This window comes from Protopterus annectens, chromosome 7.part0, assembly GCF_019279795.1.
Source record: "Protopterus annectens isolate FY-2018-M chromosome 7.part0, PAN1.0, whole genome shotgun sequence".
NCBI lineage: Eukaryota > Metazoa > Chordata > Ceratodontiformes > Protopteridae > Protopterus > Protopterus annectens.
In genome coordinates, this window is record NC_056739.1 from 256,010,216 (window position 1) to 256,031,241 (window position 21,026).

Below are 21,026 nucleotides of genomic sequence, written 5' to 3' on the forward strand. Positions count from 1 at the left end.
GAGATGAGAGCAGTACTTTTGGTGTTGCAGTACTTCCAGGACTCTCTTCCTCTGGGTACAATTGTGATTCAGATGGACATGTCAGTGGTCTGGTATTTGAAAAAAAGAAGGAGGAACCAGATCATACCCACTTTGTCATGAGGCCCTCAGAGTATGCCAGTGGGCTATTTCCACCCAGCACTTTCTGTTAGCAAAGCACATCCTGGGGAAATCCAATGTGATAGAAGACAAGCTGAGCAGAACAATTTTGTTACCCCATGAGTGGTCCCTCAAGATGGAAATAGCAGACAGGATCTTCTGCAGGTGGGGCCAGCCTTTCTGCAACCTTTTTGCCAGTCACATGAACACGAAATGCAGAAGCTACTTTGCCCTGATTCCTCCTCTGGGAGAAGCCCGTAGGGATGCACTCATTCATGATTGGCACCTGGATCTCCTTTAAGCATTCCCATCAATCCCATTGATACCCAAGGTATTACAGAAAGCAAAAGCCCTGGGAAGGACCATTATTCTAATGGCTCCTCACTGGCCTCGACGAATTTGGTTCCCCTTCCTTCGACTTCATCTTTTGGAGGACCCCTGGATTCTGGACCCAGTTCTGGACCTTCTGACACACTCGGGGGAACTTCATCCTTCTCTGCAGTCTCTGAGGCTGACAACTTGGCTGCTCCAATTCCCATCATAGCCAGGTTCCATAACCTTTCTAATGAGACCAAGCCAATTCTCCTATCCTCTCATAAACCCTCTATGAGGAAGCTTTACCTCAGCAAATGGAAAAAATTTTCTATATGGGCCTCTAAAAACAATATTGTTCCTTACCAAGTCCCTATGGCCTCTGTTCTAGAATTCTTAACCATGATATTCAATAAAGGAGCTGCAGCAGCAAGAGTCCGTGTTCAACTTGCTGCCATTTCTAACTTTCATCTGGGATTTGAAGGACTGAATATTATGTCACACAAATTATCCAAAGCCTTTCTCAAAGGGACCATTCATATTAGACCACCTGTGAAATTTCCCTGTTCTCCATGGAATCTAAATTTTATGCTTTCTCACATAATCCTTCTGCCATTTGAACCAGCTTCCTCAGGTGACCTCACGTTTTTGTCATGGAAAACCATCTTTTTACTGGCTATTACTTCTGCCCACATAGTGTAAGAGCTTCAAGCCTTGTCCATCAATCCTCCTCATTTGATTTTCCATGCTGGCAGTGTCTCACTTCAAACAAACCCGTCTTTCTTGCCCAAAGTTTGAACTGAAACTAATCTCAACCAAATTATTGATTTGCCAGTTTTCTTCCTCAACCATTCCAACAATCTAGAGTACATGCTTTACAAACTTGATGTTCACAGACAGCTCAGATTTTATTTGGATAGAACAATAGATTTCAGGAAGTCAGACCAGAATTTTGTTTAATTTTCAGATTCCAGGAAGTGTAGGGCCAGTGGCTAAAATAACTCTATCTAAATGGTTATCTAATTGTATTACCTTTGCTTATTCAGCTGCCAATATTCCCTTACAGCATAAAATTAAGGCTCACTCAACCAGAGCTGTTTCTACATCCTTTGCCTTTTCTGCCAGACTTCCTACTGATAACATTTGCAAGCAGCCACTTGGTCAAAACCTCATAACTTTATCACTCATTACAAAGTTGACAGGGCCTACTATGGATCCACAGTCCTGAGAAATCTACTTCCATGAGCCACCTGAGGCTGATGGTGCTTGGGACACTATCCATCAGTAAAGAATGAACTGCGAGATAGAACAACTTCACATAAAGAAGTTATGTACTTACCCTAACGTTCTATAGGATTTCTTCATCTAGCCTTCATTCTTGCATGCCTCTCTCCTACCCCCTCCTGGGCTTTTAGATGACCGAGATGCTGGATCCTATCCTGATTGCTCAATCCTTCTATACCTTCTCTTGGGAGTGATAGAATGACATATGGTATTGTTATACACAGCAAACAAGATCTGAGGTAACTCTAAGGTACATCATGGGATCGGGGACTTGGCCTTGAGCTATTTGAAGACCTTGAGCTTTGCAAATGGCTGATTCGGAGCCGATGGATCAGCTCCGAACCCATCAGTAAAGAATGAAGGCAAGATGAACAGCTCACATGGAATGTTATGGTAAGTACATAACTTCTTTTTATTAAACAAAATAGAAAGTAATAAACAGTGAGTGCTTTTGTAATAACACTATAGCTTCTTCAGACTAATAGACAAATAGAAAGGCATGACTTTAAAAAGAGAGCAACACCATTTCTATTTTTGTTTAATAAACAGAGGTTTTTGCCCAGCACTGCTGGTTCAGTACTTGTTTCTTACTTCATGCTTGCAAAGTTATCTTGTACTGCACCTTTCACCTGTTCCTGTGTATTTTTGCTTTTTGTGGCTATTTTACAGTATACTGTTCAAATAACTAAGAAGGAGTACATTGCTTACTGCTAGCAGGTATACTGTTACTGTGTGAACCGAATAAATAAAAAACTTTGACCGACTAATATTGATGTCTAATAGAGATCCCTACAAAAAACTGTTGTGTTTATTCTGGCATGTTGGTGTAGACATATAGAATGTATAAAGGTTCTTCACAGCAAATATGGCTGTGACAGCATACATTAACTGAGGTTGTTCTGTGAACCAGCTGTTAAGAAAAACTGTAGATGGTGGAGCTGTAAAACAAGATATAACTGAAATGTGAAATATATACTGCACTAAGCTTTGAACCCTGAATAGTAATGTGTAAAGTTTCAAAGTGTGTTCCATCCAGCATTGCCTTGTGTTAACCTTTGCTTTCCAGATTGTAGTAATCCAAGGTATTAATGCACACTACAATAACTATCTGTCATGCATGCATCACAGGATTACAAGTTCAGACTGTCTAAGCAACAGACTATTAGGTAGAAACCAGTGAAACAAAATATAGAAGTTCTCCAGTAGCTCAGTGTGATGAGAAATAGCTTAGTTGTTAATCTTGCACACCCAGACATGGTTCAAATCCAGGAAGTGGTACTAAGATGTGTGCATTTCTACACACAAGGAATCAGGAGTAAATGTAAAAACAGTCAGGTAGTGTTAACAGATATTTTCTCCATACGTTTTACAGGTAAGGAAATTTTGGTAGCAAGCTGTATGAAGGGTATACTAATAAACTGTGTATAATTGTTCAACTGTCTCACCACATGCCTGCAAATAACAGCAGGATAGGTACATACAACATGCACTCTTCCTGATACATGTCTCTCAAGTGTCACACTGTCATGGCTAATGGTCACTGCTGCCAATAAACCTGGACACAGATAGGAAACCAGTTGAAGTATGCCAATAGCACACTCACATAACAGCAGTTCACAATACCCCTCCTGTACCAGTTATGTAACCTTGACTTGTACGATTCCCATCTAGTCATGCACCCAGAGTTGTCACAGTTTGCCAAATACCATTCCAGGCTGACAGTTTAATAGGTATGTTTGTACTACATAAGCTATGGCCCTAGGCAGATGTAAAGTGAGGGCAGACCCATAGAGTACTGAGCAGTACTGTTGTGAAAAATAGAAGCATAGACAGTTGTTATTGGACTTTTTGTCTCTCCCCACCCTTCATCTGGCTATAGGTATGTTTTTTTTCAAACCTAATATTGGGACTTGTGTTCTATTATTGTTCATATATTTGATTGGTTGCATGTTAACATACCTTGTTAAAATACCATTGTTGGTGGCCTGTTGCCATCAATGTTACTATCATGCTGTTATGATGCATACTGTTGTTCCATTTATGCATGTGTTTCTTTTGCTATGCAACTGTTTCAAATCTGTTTTATGGGGTTAATTGAAACACCCATGCATGCTGTTATAACTAATCTTGAAATGTGTCGTTCACGACTAGCCAACATATATTTTTTAAAACCTCAAAACCCCAGCATGTCTGGGAAGGCAGATGCCAGAGGATCTGCCTGTTCCTCCTCATCTGGCTGTGGCACCAGGCCACAGCACATCTGGGACCCAATCCGGGACTTCCTCATCTGCTGGCTCTGCACCACCTTTGGGTGGAACCACTTTAGGGGGCAGGCCCATTCTCATCCCAGGAGTGGGCGCGGATAGTGGCTTGTCACGCACAGTCAGTTCCAGGGTTTGGTGCGCAGCACCATCCGAGCAAAGTTGGGTGGGCAACTGCACCAGATTGAGAGCTGCCTGGTACACCTCAAGGGGCAGACTACCCCTCCTGTCCAGCCCCCAGCACAGCCACCTTTTGGGCCATGAAGGAGAAGTGGTGACTGCCCATGGGTTGAGACATCAGTCCCACTATATCCATTTGGGGGCTCATGGGCTTCAGATTCCCAACCAACCTCTCTGTCAAAGGTGTTTATCCCCCTCATGTGTCATATACTACCCCTGTCTGCTGTCTTGTCTGCCTTGTCTGTCTTGTCTGTCTGCAAATGCAACCTATCCCACCAAACCTACTGCCCAACTATACCTACAGCCCTTCCCCAACATCTCACGCTCACCTTAAAAAATAAAAAGGCATCTGTCTCACAAAAAAAAAAAAAAAAATTACTCCATCTACATTTCTTCCCCATGTACAGTGAAAGTAATCAATCAACCCACAGATTACTCTGCAAATGTCTGTCACCAACACCCCTCCCTGTGGGGTGTGAGGCTGTAAATTCTAAATTGTACACAATTAATTCACAGTTGTTGCTGCCAAAGTAATGTAGAGCTATGGTCCTTTCCGATACCCGTCCTTCACATCCCTAGCTGTTTTTCATAATATTTTACCCTCTGATTGTGCCCATTTCACCACTTTCCAATAACCCTTTTTTTCTTTTCTTTAAAGAAAATTAGCCCTGGTGTAAGCGCGAGTAAGCAGTGATAAGTGAAGCTAACAGGGCTTAACTGTCTGTTTGCATCACTTAGCTCAGTGCAAAACCATGCAAACCTGCTTAAAAGGGCCTTAAATCACTCTGTCTCCATCAGTGCTTGTTCAGCCCTGCTAAGTCTCAAACCCAGGATACTGTGCACTACAATCACAACAACATACCACTACACAGTCTGAACTTTGGGTATCTGTAATGCTTTTACAAACATATTCATTCATTTATTCTGATAATTTAGCATTAATGAAAAAAGTAATCACTTCTAAGTCTGGCACCCAGGACACTATGCACAACAATCACAGCAACATACATCCACACCATCTGAGCTGTAGGAATTTGTAATGTCTTTACAAACATATCATGCACAACAGCCATTCAGCATTAGGGGGAATTATATATCCTTAGTATTGTTGTTTTATATATATATATATATATATATATATATATATATATATATATATATATTTTTTTATATATACATGGGTATATAGACAGATGACCAACCTCTTACTGCAACACATCTGCAAACATGGGAGGGGATAAAAGGCAAACAATAGTCACATCTTTGAAATATGGCTGTCATATGAATAGAATTCTACTAGAGTGGTATGGTTTGCTTTAACATACAATGCCAGATAAATTCGAGGTCTGAAACACAAATTAATGCCATTATTTATTGCTGTCAAATCACTGGGATGATGTGAGTATTCTCAGAAACCCACAACTGTCATGGCCAACAAACAAAACATATGAGCCATGCATCTGTACAGTGTCTAGACATTTGTACTGTGGAGAGGTATGACTACAGTCATGAAACAGCATGGAAAAACCCATGAAAGCTGCCAACCATGTCACCCAGTACCTTCTGAACCAAGGGAAGACCAACATGACACTAACCCAAATCAGCTCTGGGCAATTACCCAGGTATATCCAAATATATCATGCACTACAAGGATGGAACTGTACAGAAAAGCAGATAGTGGTGCATAAATGTCCACCCACAACCTTTGCACCACAGTCACAGCAACATACCAGTACCCCAAATGAACTCTGTTCAAACAGTCATTCTACTCTAAACATATCCTGATTCCCAGTCACACACTACAGTGACATATACTGGCCCATTTCACAGTGTACTGGGAATCCTGAGGTGTTACAGGACATTCCTCAGTCTATCCCTACAGACATACACACCTGATAGACCACCAGCAGCCTTAGCAGCATGCACAGTCCAATAGAAAAATGATCTGTGACATTCACATCTGCTACTCTCCCTACTCAGCCAAATAAACATCTACACACAATACTACTACTTCACAATCTTGGCAGTCACTTCACAATGGCCAGACATACATAACTCTCATATGTACAGATTTTCACAGAATGTCCAGGGTGTGAGACAATATTCATGGCCACTGCCACATACCACTTCCAGGATCTGCTAAGTCAATGGGATGATATCTTGAGTGCAGTCACTAAATGATATCACATACCTCTGACCCACTTACTGCAAGACATTTGGACAAAGCATGACATACTTGGGGGACAGGGGGCCAGAAAGAGGGACGTATCTCACATAATGGTGTTACAAACTTAAACAGTTGCCAGTGTCACAGGCTTGATGTCTGAAACACCAATTCTATGTCAGCAGTTACTGACTACAATCCTCACATTATCCTACTTATTCCACAAAAACAGATGCTGTCTGAGGAACAGACCAAACTTAACAGGCAAACCTCTGGGCAGACTTTGGGCATGAGGACAGTTGAAAGATATGTCAGAGACATATCACTGTCAGACGTCATGTCATACAGAAAATGCATGCCCAGATAAACCCTGTTAAACTAGCTACCCTCTATGTGTATAACAGTACTGCTGACTTACAATCTGTACCTAATTCTGGAGCTTTGTTCCCCATGTTGCTGGGCTGTCTCCACATGTCCCCTCCTGAGAGATATTCCCACCAACTGTCTGTGAAGCTGTAGCCCTCACACTTCCATAATGTCTTTTACACAGGCAACGAAAAGAGGCAAGGCACGTAGCACTGTGTTACTATGGCATTGGCAAATGGAAAGGAAACACAGTTGCTCTGGATGCAAGTAGCAAGTGGGAAACACCGATTAATGCACAGGCCATCACCTGCTCATGAGCAATACCTACAAAAGGCAAGCTGCTGCCTATGCAACACAGATCTCAACCCATCCACACAAAGACAGACTGTGACTACACAAATCTAAACATTTGCATTGTTGTGAGGAAACTCCTGAGCACTATAACAGGTATGTCAATAATGTAAGCTTGTGATAGAATGCAGAAGGGGGATGCAATGATGCTAAATGGGACATTAAACACTAGGCTGCGACAAACCTGTTGGACTTACATGGTGCTGTCCAGCACCTATGGCCATTTCTGCTTGCTTTGCCTGCATTGACATAGAGCACATCTCTGGCCCCTGAGTCACCCCAGCAAAGGTCAGCTCATGTATGACTACTAATGGAGTCTCTGCTGTTGAATACTGAGTGTGCTACTGGTAGGCCAGCTACCTGGGATGTTGTAATTATTCATATGTTACCTGTGAATGCTACTCTGATACATATGCTTGTCTTAAAATGTAAGAGATGTACACAGGGTATGTGCATACTACACAACAGATGCAGATGTGTGTTTTGAACTGTATGTGATATACTGAGCCCATACCTGACAACTGTCCAGAGTTTTGCAGACTGACCACATGTCTGCCTCATATTTGTAGTCAATGCCTTAGACAGTTGTGTATTGTCTGGCACATCACTGGCAACCCATTGAAGACTGAAGTCATAACAAATTAGCATACATTTCATTGTAAGATGTCATATCCTGCAGAGTACACCTGCAAATGTGACACCGTCTTTGCTGGCAACTATCAGTCTAACTGAAACAAACTTAAAGTAACACTATTTACTGCCTTTTGTCCACCACTGAGGTGTGCTTTTGTGCAGATGTCTTGCTCTAACAGGAGTTAGATGTCTCACCATGAAATCCATGTCAATGCAAGCATAGCTTGTCTTGTAGGATGCTGACATTTGTGCAGTCACTGACACCTGTTCTCTAGCAGTGGAGGGCACACAAAACTGCCCAGGTCACTCATCCCATCATATGTTTAGACCCCAAATGGAGACCCACAAAGCCACAGGAGGTGGGGTGTTGAGCATTACCATACACATACATACCTCCAGGCTGGCCATACAGTATGGCGCACAGGTGACATACTGAGTGCAGTTAGCTGATAAAACACCTACTCAAATCATAGCTAGCTACAGGCCTCCAACCATGACTATGGACACACACCACACATATTGAGACCTACTGGAATCTGTCAGTATCCATACATCTACCCTGCTCCTAGGTGACTTCAAATAGTCAACCATAGTGTGCCTGACCCTATGCTGCCTGAACATGAATGCACATAGATTCCTTAGCTTTGTCAATGGCAGAGCAGTGGATCAGCTGGTCAACACCCCTAAGGCAGGTGGGAATCTCATGTACCTGGTCCTAACAAACATGAGTAGCCACTGAAGCACTCCTACAGTGCCATCCTCCTTGGTAATATCTGACCACATAGCCATTACTGTTCAGGTCACCATCTCACCTGCCCTCCCCTTTACACAGAATGAACTGTACACAAATTAGTATAAATCTCCTCAAAGCAGATAGAAGAAGCTGTACAGCCAACATCCCATTTGTTGGAACTGGCAGCAGTGTCCAGCCCCACTCCACAATACTATGTGGGCACTTACATAGCTGTATGGACTCAGCAGTACCGGACAGGTCAACATCATCTCCCTCAAGGTAGGGTAAACACCTGTGATGGCCAGCAACAATACACACATACCATAATTGGTGGAAACAATTGCTGGATGAGCCAAGAAGGAACAGGTGCCTCACTGGAAGCAATATCATCTTGGTCTGCACAAGCAAATAAGGGCACAGGTAATGTACCCTAAGGCTGTCTTTGAGTACAAACTGGACACATCCCCCAAAGCAGATCATTAGGCCTTCCACACATCTGCAAGTACAGAGGCAACACACACATCTGCTTTGTTGTGGTGGTGAATAACACCACATGCACATATGGTATATATATATATAGGCAACTGGCTGCAGACAGGTGAAGTGTAAACACCACCCTCTGTCCCCCCAGTGGTACAGATGTGCATGAGCAACACCTAACCCACTCCCCTCATCATCAGGAAGCAGGTCCGTAATGCCTTCTCAAAGGCAACACACAGAGGTGTCCATAGGCATGATATCATCCCTGGCTGCATCCCACATGAACACAGGCATAGGTGCTCAGATACATTAGTCAACCACAGCCTGAGCACCAGTGTCATCCCATCTGCACAGAGGACAGACACTGTCATCGCTGTACACAAAGGTGGAGAAATCCACCAACCCAGCCAATATTAAGCACATCAGCCTAACTAGCCTGCTCTGAAAGGGCAATTGAAGGCAATATCAAGCACATTATGAACAGGACATAAGCAACATCAAAATGCCTGGGCCCACACACCATGGTATTGTCAAAGAGAGATCAGGCCTGTTAAACCTGATCAACCTCTCTGTAGTACTCAACAAACACAGGGATGAGGGGAAGATGGTGAACAATGCCTACCTTCACCTAGCCACTCCTGTCACACTAATCCAAAGGTGAATAGGATACATACGCCTACACAGCTAGACACCAACCTGTAGGATGATGGGTAGCTAACTGGCTCAATAATAGTCCCCACACAGTCAAAGTAGTAGAACCCACCTCTAATAGTAGATTCATCCACAATGGTGTTCCCCAAGGATTGGTCTGAGGGCCTCTACTGTTTGGGATATATGTATCCGAGGTACAGGACAAAAGCAGTGGTTGTGGCTGACCAGGTGTATGGGTGCTTGCAAACTGCCCACTGTCTTACATTCCAATACTGATGTGATCATCACCCAAGAGGCAATCATCCAATTACTGACTGGTACAAGAAGCATTACCGCAAACAGAATGCCAGGAGAGGCATCATTCCCCCTCCTGTGGCACATATCAGCCACACTAAGTATGACAGTAATAATGTACTCAGCATGCAATCAGGTGTGAGGTGACTTGTGCACTGAAGTTGGTAGCAATTTGACAGTTTCCCTTTGTGTGTGCACCATTGTACGAAAGGATGGCCCACCTCACAAATATGGGTATGTCATAGGTAGGCCATAGATAGATGTAAATTGAGGGCAGACCTCTTTAGTATTGAGCAGTACTGTTGTACAAGTAGAAGCCTATGCTTTTCTTTTCTCCCACCACCCCTCCTCTGCATCACTAATTATTAGTCAAATACTACGGGTATGTTTTTACCAAACCTAATGTTTGGACATGTATCTCATTATTGTTCATATAATTAATTGGCTGCATGTTAACTTACCTTGTTCAAATACCATTGTTGGCAGCCTGTTGTCATCATTGTTACTGGCATGATGTTTCAATGCTTACTGTTGTTCCAGTTATGCATTTGTTCTGTTTGCTATGCAGCTGTTTCACATCTGTTGTTCTGTGTTAATCTGAACACCCATACATGCTTTTAAAACTAATCTTGGAATGTGTTTTTTATGACTAACCAATATATCTTGGAAAAACGCAACACCATAGCACATTTGGGAAGGCCAGTCCCAGCAGATCCACCTGCCCCAACCTATCTAGCCATGGCAACAGGCCCCAGCACATCTGGGACCCACCCTGGAACTTCATTTTCTTCAGGCCCTGCACCACCTGGGTGCAGGTGCAGAGATTAGCCCGTCATCTGCTGTCAGTTCTGGGGTATGGTGTGCAGTGTCATCTGCTCTGAGTTGGGTGGCCAGCAGTGCCAGAGGTGCACCTTCAGGAGCAGGCTGCCCCTCTTGTCCAGCCCCCAGCACAGCCACCATCAGGGCTGTGAAGGTGCAGTCATGACTGTCTGCAGGTGGGGATACCAGTCCCACCGTATCCATATGGGTGCTCATGGGTCTCTGATTCCCAAACACCCTCCCTGTCCAAGGTGTTGACCCCCCACATGTGTCATACACTGCCCCTGTCTACTGTCTTGTCTGTCTCCCTACCCAACCTACCTTCCCAGACATACATGCAATCCTTCCCCAACACCCCACTCTCACCTTAAAGAAAAAAGGGCATTTGTCCCCAAAAATAAGTATCACCCGATACACAGCTGTCCATTTCTCACAGGTGTCCACTGAACACATGTAATATGGTCCAATTGGCTTGACACCATCTGTTGTCCTCCCCACTCTCTCTGGGATTTGTGCCCAAATACACTTTCGAATTCCATACAAATGCACAGCTGTTGCAGTATAAGGAATGGACATCTATGAATCTTCTCTACACCTGTCCTGTACATCCCTATATATGGATTCCTATTACAAGAATGAAAGTTCACTACTTCAAACTTGTAATAGGAAGCCTCACTTCTGCGAAAGTTCACTTTAACGAAAGTGAACTTTCGCGTAAGTGCACTTCACTGAAAGCACTGCAGCACAGTGGAGGACATAAAAAACAAGCTATGTCCTCCGCTATGGTGTGATAGTGATGGACCTTAGGGTTAGGGCACAGGTTAGAGTAAGGGGATAGTTAGTAAAGCTATCCCCTTACCCTAACCCATGCCCTAACCCTAAGGTTCGTGTCTATCGCACCATAGTGGAGGACATTGCTATGTCCTTCACTGCGCTGCAGTCGTCACAGACATTATGGTTAGGGCATAGGTCATGGTAAGGGGATAGCCCTACAGGCTATCCCCTTACTATGACCCATGCCCTAACCTTAAGGTCCATGAGTACTGCATGGAAGTTCAGTACAACACCCGTTCGTTGTACTGAACTTCACGTAAGTGCACTTTTGCTGCAGTGAGCATTCCATGCACTATTTCGAATTAGTGAAAATTCGATCTAGTGTATGGAATCCATATATATATATATATATATGTATATATATGCATATATATACATATATATATATTCACATATGCATATATATATATATATATATATACATATATATATATATATATATATATATATATATATATATATATATATATATACATATACATATACATATATATATACATATACATATATATATATATATATATATATATATATATATATATATTTATATTTATATACATACATAACATGTAGTGCAGTCATAACTTAGAACCTTACTTCTCAGCCTCTTAGTGCGAGTTATCTGGGCAAAGGCTGTCAAAATGGGTGGACAACAATAGGCCAGACATAGGGACATACTTGATATATTGCCATTAGAAACATAGACAGTTGCAACAGCAACAGGGTTTGTTTCAGCATACATTTTCATAAGGATATGAGGTCTGACACTGAAATGTATGCCATCATTTACTGACAGGAATCCTCAGATCAGAGAAATACAAATTATTTGTAGAACACACTGAAAATATGAGCAATAAACCTGGACATTCTGAAACAATCCAGCCAGTTGACAGATATGCTCAGAACCCCTTAGTGCAACGAATTTGGACCAAGCCTGACAAAGTAGGGGGAGAAAACCATGAACATAGGGACATATCTGAAATACCTGTGTAGATAAGCTGAAACAGTTGCTGCAGTAACACTGTCTGTTCTAACATATATTGACTGAAATAACACAAGTCCAAGACTCAATTGATTCTCATTAGTTAGTGAATGAAATCCTCACATCATCCAACTGATTTGTCACAATATACAACAGTTATGGGGACCAGAGCAAAGATATGAGTGAGACAACCAGACATCATACACATATCTGGACATAACATGACATTAGGGAAATCATACTGAGCTGCTAAGCATGTCACCAAGTACAGTCCAAAATACACTCAGACTAACACAACAGTACCCCAAATCAGCTATGGGGAATTACATCCTTGTAGTGCCTGATATATTTGCAAATGCATGTGTAACAGTAGTGAGAAACAGACACCAGTGAGAAAGTGCATACCCACAACCAATTTCACCACAGTCACAGTGACATACCGGTAAGCCAAATGAACAGTAGAGTACAATGACTGTGTGACCAAAAATATGTTTGCCACTCACACACTACCCCTACATATACTGGCCCAATTCACAGTGTAGTAGGAAGCCTAAGGTGCTATGGGACATGTCTCAGTCTGCTCCTACAAACACATACAGCCGATAGACCACCACAAACTGGAGTAGCATGCGCATTCAGATAGAAAAGGAGCTATGACACTTAAGTCTACCCCTCCCTACACAGCCCAAATAACATTTACACACTACACTGCTACACAATCCTGACAGTCAATTAACAATCACCAGATACACACAGACCTCTCAACTGTACAGATTCCCACAGAATATCCAGGCTTTGTCCTCATATATATGGCCTCTACCTCATAACATGTCTGGAATTCTGCTACCTCACTAGGATGGTATCAGGAATTAAGGTACTAAAATAATGATATACCATACCTATCAAACTCTTACTGAATGACATCTGGACAAAGCCTGACATAATTGGGGACAGAGGCCCAGAAACAGGGGCATATTTGAAATATTGCTGTTATAAACTGAGGAAGTTGCTGGTGTCACAGGGTTTGTTGTAATACATCCATTCTCAAGGATATGAAGTCAGACACACAAATGGATGTTACCATGTACTGACTACAATCCCCAGAGTATGCTACTGAGTTTCCAAGGACAAAAACTATCTGAGGAACAGACCAGACATAGGAGTCAAACCTCTGGCCATTCTGCAGATAGCCCTACAGTTGAGTGTTATGTCAACCACATAACAGTTTCAGACTTAATACCACTCAGAAAATTCATGTCCACACAAACCCTCTTTAACTAGCATTAATCCAACTGTATCACAGCAATACTTCTAGTCTGTCCTTAGGTCTGGAACCTTCTCCCCCATTTTGTTGGGCTGTCTCCATATTTTTGATGCAAGAGGTATTTCCAGCTGCCATCTGTGATGCTGTTGTTAACACACCTCCATGAAGTTCTCCTCACAGGCAAGGAAAAGGGCCAACGCCCACATGAAGTATTCAATTATAGGAGTGCATTGCCATGCCATTGGTTATAGGAATAATAACGCAACTGTTCTGCATGCAATTAGCAAGTGGGGGACACCAAATGGTTCACAGGCCATCAGCTGCTCATGAGCATTACCTACAAAAAGCAAGCTGTGACATATGCAAAACAGATGTATACCCGACATCTCCGAGAGAGAGACAGACAAAAACAAACAGAAATTGGAAGCAAATCAACTATACTTGGAAAAAAAAGGTATGCCAATCAAGTAAACATGTAATGGAATGCAGTAGGGGGTATGTAATAATGGGAAATAGGAAGTTTAACAAAAATGTCTCAACAATACTTGCTGTATTGATATCTTGCTGATCAGCACCTATGGCCATAGTACCTGCGTCTGTCAGCAGTGACATAGGTCACACCTCAGGCCCCTGAATCAGCCCAGGAATGGATGGCTCACATATGACTACCGGAGTGTATGTTGAATAATACTGACTGTGACTATGCTAGGCCTGTTAGTGGGATGTCATAAATATCCATATGTTACTTGTGAATTCAAATATGATACACGTTTGTCTTACAAATCTAAGAGACCTATAGCGGGTATGTGCATAGTAAACTACCATTGCATACATGTGTGATGAATTCCATGTGATATACTGAGCTCAGACCATTCAACTGTCCAGTGTTATGCACACTGACCATATGTGTGCCTCATATTTGTAGTCATTTAATCAAAGAGTTGTGTTATGTCTGGCAAATCAGTGGAAAATCTGTGAAAACTGACATTAGAACATAATAGCATACATATATGAGTGTCGAAAATCCTCCAGGGTATTTCTGTGAATGCAAAGCCTACTATGCTATCAACTGACTTAAGTGGGTTACAGCAATATTAATAAATTGTCACTAATGTTGGATGATTGCCCAATTGCGATTTATGTGGCATCCTCCAGATGTCCTGTGCTAACAGGTTGAGAGGTATGACTGAACAGCAAGAGTGTAAATACAGTGTGCCATTTTGACATAAAACAGATATGCATATCAGGTATCACCTTTGCACATGTATGTATGAGTAGGTGTACCTGGAACCCTCATGACAACAGACATGAGATGGAAAACATCAGGTAAATAAGGTGTAAATGTTGGATGCACATAAACTAAGATTACACACGTACACAACAGACATAAATCTCTACAGCTACTCGTTGTTGCTTTGCCCCGACACAGACATGGGTACTAGAATAAGCATGATTATCAGGATGAAAATGGAGAGTTGTCCAACTGTGTTATGACCTTGTGTCCATGTCCACTATAAACAGCTATATGAGTTGGAGAGCTTCTGCAAGGGAGAGTGTGTAAATATTGCTAAGTCAAGATGTGCCATGCTGATAGACACCTTCCCAAGAGGACTAACTGTTGTAATTAAATCAGAACTTGCTTTAACAAAGTATTAGTGTAAGGGTTTGCACACTCATATATGGCTGTAAGGACTCAGCAATAACTGACTCTTAAAACCTGCCTCCACCAAGGTAGAGTAATCCCCTTTCCTGGATAACAGCAATACACAATCCATATAATTGGTTGCTATACTGGCTTTACAGGGCCAAGTAGGAGCAGCCGCTAAGTTGGAAGCAAGTCAACCTGTGTCTGAATAAGCATATGAGGTCACAGGTGGATGACTATAAGGCTAAATATAAGTATATATTGGACACATCCACCAAGGCCAATCACAAATCCATCTTCACACGTCTTCAGTCTCAGAGGCAACAACCCAACCCACCATGTACTGTTGGACAATCACACCACATACACACACAGCATAGCTATAGCCAACCCACTGCAGACAGGTTAAGGGAAAACATCACCCTCCTGTCCTAGCATCAGTATAGGTGGATATGCACAGCACCTGCACCCCTCCCCTCATCATCAGGGAGCAGGTCCATAATGCCTAATCAAAGGCAACAAATGTAAGTCTCCATGGGAGCTGATAACATCCCTGTCTGCATTCTACATGAACAAAGCCATATGCCCCCAGCTCCATTGCACACTGTACGCAAGCAAAGCCTGAGCACCACTGACATACCATCTGCAAGGAAGATGGCCACTGTCATCCCTCTATGCAAAGGTGAATGAGGAATGGTGTATTATGCAATTTACTGACCCTCACTGGGGGGAACATGACACATCAGGACCAGGAGTGCAATGGAAGCTCATACTGTGCTGATACATGACAGGGGTATGATGTGGTCGTAAGTGGTGGCCAATGATAGTCAACATTGATGTGCAGATTCTGTAGATAACTTTGCCCACTGTATGATGTCCTGTGATGTGCTTCCCTATTTATGTCTTCCAGGTGACATGCAGTGGCCAAGACAGCCAGCATACTGCAGCTGGAAATGCAGCCATCACAGATGCCATCATCCAGCACCAAGGAGTGATGTTTGGTCATACCCAACACAATCTGTGGGAGCAGACCACCCTGTGGGATGAACTTGTCCACAGAGTTAATAACTTGGGCCACCATGGATGCATATATGATCAGGTCAGGCATTAGGTGACTGAAGTGATACCCCATGCCTAGCAAAGGGATGCTGCCGTGGCCAGGGACCGTAACGCTACAGGTGGGGGTCCTGCCACACAGGCCCCACTTACACCAAGAGAGGAGCTCCATGCCAACCTAGGGGCAGCCAGCACATACCAGCAAAGCCAACAAACACAAGTCGTGGAGGTGGGTGGTACCCAGGCAACAGGTAAAGAGCATCTAGTTAAGGCCCCAGTGCACATCAATTAAATACTGTAGCAGTCATGCTGTCTTCTGTGGAGTATCTAGATACATATGTCAGGTCAAACTGCATTTGTGGGTGGGGTTTTGTAATGCACACAAGTGCACATCTATGGTGAAGGACAGCAGATTGTGTAGTATCAGAGCTTGTACTGTACATGTGCAGAAAAGTAGCATTCATCTTGTACCAATGCCACATGAGTCTGCTGACAATACCTTTCCACACAACTACATGGATACCTCTGGTCTGGATGTGAGAAAGCAGCCTGAAGCCTGTGACTATGGGATTGTCCTCTTGTGGCTCACCATTACCCCAGGCATGTTAAGGTCATGCATTTTACCATGCACAGAACTGTTACTCTTAGCCATATTGTGATATGTGCATGTTCACTTGTAGTAGGCTTAACTGCATTGCATCACAGTGAACATCACAGGGGCCTATTTGCAGGAGATGTAACATATCTGTAGCATACCTCACAACTTGTCATTGCAAAACATCTGGACAAAGATTGACAAAATGGGGGAACAAAGGCCCGAAACTAGAGACATATTTTAAAAATTAGTCTTATGCACTGCGTTTAAAAGGTATACACACCCCTGTTAAAACACCAGGTATTTGTGATATACAAGAATGAGACCACAATAAAACATTTCCAAACTCTTCCAACCTTTAATGTGACCTACAACCTGCACAATTCAACTGGAAAACAGACAAATCTGTTAGGGGAACAATTATGAAGAAACAAAACATACAATAAGCTAGATGCATAAGTGTGCACAGGCTGAAGCTAATACTGTGTTGAAGCAGCTTTTGATATAATTACAGCATTATGTCTTCTTGGGTACACACCTGCCATCAATTACAGAGACTCTCTGATTAACACCAAATAACAGCCAGCTGACCAAGTCAGCTGTCCTACTAGGATTTTCCTGACATTTACTCAGTTGCCTGCTACAGCAACAGCCATGGTTCACATAGAGCTTAGAAATCATCATTGGGATCCCATTGTTGAAAGGTGTCAGCCTGGAGAAGGGTACAAAAACATTTCCACAACATTGCATATACCATGGAACACAGTGAAGACAGTCATCAAAAGGTGGTGAAAATATGGGGCAACAGTGTCATTGCATAGAAGTGGACAGCATTCTAAATGTGATGAAAACACAAGACCAAAACTGGTCAGGGAGGCTGTCAGGAGACCTACAGCAAAACTAAAGGAGTTGCAGGAATCTCTGGCAAGTAGGAGTTGTGTACTACATGTGATAGCAATCTAACAAATTGTCCACGTCTGGCCTATGGGGTAGGGTTGCAAGATGGAAGCCTTTTCTCACACAGAACAACATCCAGGTCTGGCTAAATTCTCAGGAATAATACATCAGATCTCCCAAAAGTATGTGGGAAAATAAGTAATAGTGTAAAGAGACCAAGGTTGCACTTTTTCACCACAATTCCAAACATTTTTTTTTTTGGCGCAACAACAACACTGTGAATCGACAAAAGAACACCATCCCCACGGTGAAACATGGTGATGACAGTGTCCTACTTTGGGTTTGCTCTTCATAGGCTGGAAGTGGGCCTTTAGCCAAGGTGGAGGGAAATATGAACAGTTCCAAATACCAGTTCCTTTTAGCCCAAAATCTTCAGGTGTCTGCTAGAAAGCTGTAGATAAAGGGGAATTTCACCTTTCCACACGACAATGACCTAAACCACACATCCACATCAATTAAAGAATGGTTTCACCAGAAGATAATCAATGTTTTGGAATGGGTCAGCCAGAGTCCACACCTACATCCAATAGAAAATCTGTGTGGCCCTCTGATGAGGGCTGTGCACAAGAGATGCCCTCACAATCTGACAGAGTTGGAGAGCTTCTGCAAGGGAGAGTGTGCAAATATTGCTAAGTCAAGATGTGCCATGCTGATAGACACCTTCTCAAGAGGACTAACTGTTGTAATTAAATCAAAACTTGCTTTAACAAAGTAGTAGTGTAAGGGTTTGCACACTCATGCAACCAGCCTATTGTACGTATTGCACTTTCTATATGTTACCCCTAACCAATGTGTTTGTCCTTCAATTGGATTGCACAGGTTATAGGTCACATTAAAGGTGGGAAACCTTATGATATGATTTATTTGGTATCATGTTATATTTCAGAAAAATCTAGCATGTTAACAGGGGTGTGTACACTTATTAGATCCACTGTAAGCCTAGAAGGCTGTTTGAGTAACCAGTTTTGATTTAACATAAATTTTCTGCAAGTTTTGAAATGTGAAACTCATATAATGTCATTAATTAGTGATGCCAATCCTTAGATCATCTTAGTAATGTGTCAGACAAACACAGGATTTATAAGGAACAGACAAAAAATCTGAGCTGCACATCTAGACATTCAGCAAAACTCTGTGCAGTTGAGAGGTATGTTCTGCAGTGGTTGCTACTGTGCTATACAGGTGAACAGCAATAATGTGTACATGGCTGCAGTGTGTGCTAGGTGAAGGCCCATCACCTATTAACACTACTCACGTATCCCAGAGGTGTATATTAGTAGTAACATTGAGTGGAAAGGGCTGCACTGCATGATGTTGAGGGCCTGTCCAGAGTGTGTATGTTGTGGTCTGACTGTGTCGTGAATGTCACCAGTTGGCTATTGTGAGGTCTGTGTAATGCCTTTGTGCCACCTCATCTGTGTCTATGTGTGCTTGCGTGTGTCCATGCATGTATGTGGGTGTGTGTGTGTGTGTGTGTGTGTGTGTGTGTGTGTGTGTGTGTGTGTGTGTGTGTGTGTGTGTGTACCAGCAAACCTTATAGTGCAGGTATTAATTTACATATGTTGTCTTTCCTTCATAGGTAGACATGGTGGTCATGGTCCCTCCTGCTCAGAATCTGATTCCAGTGTCTCTGCAGACTCTGACAATGATGATGATCATAGGGGGGAACAGATGGGGTTGTAAGGGGCTGCATCTTTGCATCGGTTGGCATCCCACAGCCATCCACAATGTCCTCGCACACAGTCATAATGCCCACACATACTCTATCCCCAGCAGCCACAGATAATGGACAGTTGGCAGGTGGTGGCACAGAACAGGCTAATGTGGTGACAATAGCAAGTGAGAGTTTAAACACCAGCCATAGCCAGAGATCAGGTGAGGCCCTACACAGACGGATGGAAAGGGGTGCTTGAAGGAGGACTGCTGCTATTCAAGCCGCTCTCGCAAGTGCTACAGCAGGTGTCACCAGACGCACGTTTTGGACTGTCATGGATGCACAGGCATGTAGTGAACACAACACCAGACAAATACTCAGGATATCAGATACAACTCTTCCTGGCTTACATGCATCACCTAGTTGAGGCCACATGTCAAAATACTGAGGTCATGAATAGATGGTCGGGTGAGACCTTGGCAATCCTCGACTGTGGCATGTCTGTGCTAGAGTGTGTGATGGGAGATGGGCATCAGCCATGTGGACACAAGTCAGCACCAACATTAGCTGAGGGTCTACAGGGCCATGCAACTTCACACTCCCGTAGTGGCAGTACCATCAGCACTACTGAAGTGGGGGTGCTGTCACCACCACAATGGAGCAGGACATGAGCACATGGTCCTTGCCAGTCCCATTAGAGATACAGATCCAGCAGACAGCAGTCACCATCGGGAAGCAGTACTGCATCTGGCCTTGGGCCTGGTGGTGCCAATGAGATCCCTGGCAGGACCAGTTCCCATGTCCATGGCTGGAGATGGTGAACTGTACACCCTGCCATGTACAGTCCACAGCTGTCCAACACACTGCTGTGTAGGGCAGCCACATGGCGTGACTGGGTGCATACAAACACACACACAGTCACAGCCAGGTCACCTCCAGACCCACACACACCACCTCTGCACAGCCCATTCATAGAACATCCCTTCAAACACACACACATGATGTCAACTGTATGGCCCTGCCTAGCCCTCTGGCAAAACCACACAACACCCTGTGCATATGATGATGCCTGTGCCACATCCCTATCATCCATACCACTGATGCAGGGACATGCTTATATGGCTCTGATGCACAGGGAGAATTAAGTTTAGTTTAGCTATGTAATGGTGTGTAAGGTTCTGTCAGCTGGCATTTGTAATGGCTACACTTCAGAGTATGTGTACCTTTTCAGCCATGATGCATTACTGGTGTTAGTAATGCTGACTGAATGTAGTCTCACATGCTGTGTTCTGGAACCCCTACCACAAAAACACAGTTTTTCAGAGTATGTGTACCTTTTCAGATGAGCATATGGGTTAGTAATGGGGTGCATA